This window comes from Pinus tabuliformis, chromosome 9, assembly GCF_031772625.1.
Source record: "Pinus tabuliformis cultivar Carrire ecotype Pingquan chromosome 9, CPIR1, whole genome shotgun sequence".
In the NCBI taxonomy this organism is placed as follows: domain Eukaryota; kingdom Viridiplantae; phylum Streptophyta; class Pinopsida; order Pinales; family Pinaceae; genus Pinus; species Pinus tabuliformis.
In genome coordinates this window covers 575,289,139-575,291,637 of record NC_142307.1, presented here as the reverse complement: position 1 = coordinate 575,291,637, position 2,499 = coordinate 575,289,139, and positions in this window count along the sequence as shown.

Genomic DNA, 2,499 nt, shown 5'->3' with positions numbered 1-2,499 from the left:
TTCTCTTAAGAATTGATTTCAGTTTAGTTGTTTTAAAGCTTTCTTCTTGAGCACTTTCAAGTTTGAGAAAATCACTGTAGAAACCACCATCACCATCCATACTTCATACTTCACTTTCATTTTCACCATCACACATTAGGGAAAGATAAATCCAAAAATAAACTAAAAACTCAAAAACGACAAAAGATTAAGGAAATGGTTATCTAGTACATATAGTACACTTCTCTTCATCAGTTTACGAACCCCGGATTGACATTTTAAATAGCAATTTAGATCACACTAAATTGACCAAACATTTTGGCGTCGTTGCCGGGGAAGTGAAATTAGGTAGCCAATTTCAAAAAAAAAAAAAAAAAATTCAAGGAAGGAAAATTGATAACCTCTCAAAGTATGCTCTCCTCTTGCACTTAGTGTGATCTGGAGGATCAGAAAAGAGAAAGTTATTGGTTTAATAGTTTCTTGAGTATTCTCTCTTCTTGCACCTAGAGTGACCTGGAAGATCAGAAAGAGAATTATTAGCCCGACTTGAAGAAAAATAAAAAAAATGACATGCATAGAGCAAGAGATTCTAGGGGAAGGTTTTTAGCTAGAGCCAAGAGTTCGATTTTTACAACTCCATCTACTTCAAGGAATAGACAAGAGACACCTCCATCATCTCCAACTTACACTCCTAGCCCTAGGATTCCTGGAATTCAAGAGGCAGTAGTTGACTCTCCCACACCCTCCATCGAATCTGAATTAGAAAGAGATCCTTTCCTTCCTTCTATAGAGAGACAAATTGTAATTGAAGAAGTAGAATCATCTGAAGAAGAAGAGGGAGAAATTCCTTCTCGTTCACCCTTAGTAGAGGAACCAGAGGACTCTGAAGTCTCCAGGGAAACTACCATGACAGAGGAAGGAGCAAATGGATTTGGTAGAGGTAGAGGAGGAGGAGGAGGAAATAATGGAGGAGGTAGAGGTAACATTGGGGGAAATAGGGATGGAGATAACTCATTCGGATTTCCTATAGTCGATGAGGACTTCCGAGCCACAATAAAAAACATCTCACCATCTATCCTCCAAAACTTTCATGGGTTAAGAAATGAGGATGCTGAAACATTTCTATTTGAGTTTGAGGTCGTGTGTCGAACTTATGATTATCTGGAAGACTCTCAAAAACTCAAACTATTTCCTTCAACATTGAAAGGAGCAGCCTTGAAATGGTTCATGGGATTACTCACTCAATCCATTAGGACTTGGAATGATATGAAACAAATATTTTTGGATAGGTACCTGGACTATTGTATGCCCACCAATCACAAAGATGAGGTATTCAAAATGGTGCAAAGAGAAGATGAAAACTTGGAGGATTTACTTGAAAGATTTCAATACAACCTGAAAAGAGCAAAAATGAGTAACTTAGATGAGGAGACCTTGAAAGCCCTTCTATTAAAAGCCATTAGAGATGAATGGATAGATATTTTGAACATGATGGGAAAAGGAGACATATCTCAACTTCCACTTCATGATATAGTAGAGCTATGTGTCCATCTCTCAAGGGAGAAATCTAAAACTCAAAAAGGGCCTAGAGATCCTTCTCTCATCAGAGCAAACAAATCTGCAACTGGATCAGTAAGTAGGGCTGAGATTGGCAACATGCTTGATGAATTCAAGACTGACATCTTAGGGAGTCTTAGTGAGCAACTAGACACTCTTAAGATTCACAATAAGCAGAAAGCAAAAGCTGAGGCTTTGGCCATCTTTTGCCCAAAGTGTAGAAAGAAACATGCTCTAAGGGAATGTCCCTTGGATGCAAAAGTTGTAGAAACATGTGTAATTTGTTCAGAGAATCATGAGACCAAGGATTGTCCTTCAATTCCTGGGCTCAAAGCTGTCTTTCAAGAAGATCCAAATACAATCGAGTTTCTCTGTTTTGTTGCAAGGAGACCTTGGCAGGGGCAACAAAATCAAGGGTTTAATAACTCTATGAATTTTCAACCCCCACCAAATTGGAATCCTTGGCAACAACCTTGGTCTCAACCTCAAAATCCTTTTCAATCATGGGTACAAGGTATGCAAAATCCTTATGGGAGATTTGCTCAATTTTATCAATATCATCCATCTTTTCAAAACCAACAAGCTCCACAACTTCCAAATCAAAACCCACAACTATCATTGCCATTTCCACAACAACAACAACCTTCTCAACAGAATCCAAATTCTCAACTCTTGCTTCCATTCAAACAAAAGTCAAATCAACTTCCTTCTCATCCATTGCCAAACCCCAATAACAAAAACCCTCAAAATGCTTACATGATGGAAGGTCAACAATTTCCTGCCTATATGATTGTTCCTCTCAATGATGTACAACTTAGATCAGGTAGAGTCCTAGATAAGCCTTCTATAGATGCTCAAAAGCAAAGCATTTCTGAGGAAGATTCTCTTGAAGCCAATAAGGGTTCTGAAGCATCTCTTCAAAACCCAAGCACTCAAAAAGAAAAAGAAAAAGAGTTAACCCCC